The sequence below is a fragment of the Mus musculus genome, chromosome X, assembly GCF_000001635.26.
Source record: "Mus musculus strain C57BL/6J chromosome X, GRCm38.p6 C57BL/6J".
NCBI classification, from domain to species: Eukaryota; Metazoa; Chordata; class Mammalia; order Rodentia; family Muridae; genus Mus; species Mus musculus.
Window position 1 is genome coordinate 91,527,476 of NC_000086.7, and position 1,852 is coordinate 91,529,327.

The window sequence follows — 1,852 nt, forward strand, 5'->3', positions numbered from 1 at the left end:
ACAAACTATTCCAGAAAATAGAAGTAGAAGGTACTCTACCCAATTCATTCTATGTAGTCACAATTACTCTGATACCTAATCCTCAGAAAGACCCAACAAAGATAAAGAACTTCAGACCAATTTCCCTTAGGAATACTGATGCAAAAAATACTCAATAAAATTGTCGCTAACTGATTCCAAGAACACATCAAAACAATCATCCATCCTGACCAAGTAGGTTTCATTCCAGGGTTGCAGGGATGGTTTAATATAAGGAAATTCATCAAAGTAATCCACTATATAAGCAAACTCAAAGACAAAAACCTCCAGATCATCTCATTAGATGCAGAGAAAAACATTTGACAAAATCCAACACCCATTCATAATAATAGTCTTTGAAAGATCAGGAATTCAAGGCCCATACCAAACATGATAAAAGCAATCTACAGCAAACCAGTAGTCAACATCAAAGTAAATGGTGAGAATCTGGAACCAATCCCACTAAAATCAGGAGGTAGACAAGGCTGCCCATTTTCTCTCTATGCTTTCAACATAGTACTTCCACAACAAAAGGTGTTCAAGGGAATATAAATCGGAAAGAAAGTCATCAAAGTATCACTTTTTGCAGATGATATGATAATATGTATAACTGACCCTAAAAACTCCACCAGAGAACTCTTAAACCAGATAAATAACTTCTGTGAAGTAGCTGTATATAAAATTAAATCAAAAAATAAATTTCTCTACACAAAGGATAAAGAGGTCAAGAAAGAAAATAGGCAAACAATACCCTTAACAATTGTCACAAATAATATAAAATACCTTGGTGTGACTCTAACTAAGGAAGTGAAAGATCTGTATGATAAGAACTTCATGTCTCTGAAGAAAGAAAATAAAGAAGATCTCAGAACATGGAAAGATCTCCCATGCTCATGAATTGGTAGGATCAATATAGTAAAAATGGCTATCTTGACAAAAGTAATCTACAGATTCAATGCAATCCCCATCAAAATTCCAACTCAATTCTTCAATGAATTAGAAAGGGCAATTTGCAAATTCATCTGGAATAACAAAAAATCTAGGATAGCAAAAACTCTTTTTAATGATAAAGAACCTCTGGTGGAATCACCATGCCTGACCTAAAGCTGTACTACAGAGAAATTGTGATAAAAATTGCATGATACTGGTATAGTGACAGAAAAGTAGACCAATGGAATAGAAGTGAAGACCCAGAAATGAACCAACACACCTATGGTCACTTGATCTTTGACAAGGGAGCTAAAACATTCCAGTGGAAAAAAAGACAGCATTTTCAACAAATGGTGCTGGCACAACTGGTGGTTATCATGTAGAATATCATGTGGAAGAATGCAAATTGATCCATTCCTATCTCCTTGTACTAAGGTCAAATCTAAGTGGATCAAGGAACACCACATAAAACCAGAGAGTGCAAGTTATAGAGGAGAAAGTGGGGAAAAGCCTCGAAGATATGGGCACAGGGGAAAAAATCCTGAATAGAACAGCAATGGCTTGTGCTGTAAGATCAAGACTTGACAAATGGGACCTCATAAAATTGCAAAGCTTCTGTAAGACAAAAGACACCATCAATAAGACAAAAAGGCCACTAACAGATAGGGAAAGGATCTTTACCTATCCTAAGTCAGATAGGTGACTAATATCTAATATGTATAAAGAACTCAAGAAGGTAGACTCCAGAAAATCAAATAAACCCATTAAAAAATGGGGCTCAGAGCTAAACAAAGAATTCTCACCTGAGGAATACAGAATGGCTGAGAAGCACCTGAAAAAATGTTCAGCATCCTTAATCATCAGGGAAATGCAAATCAATACAACACTGAGTTCTACCTCACAC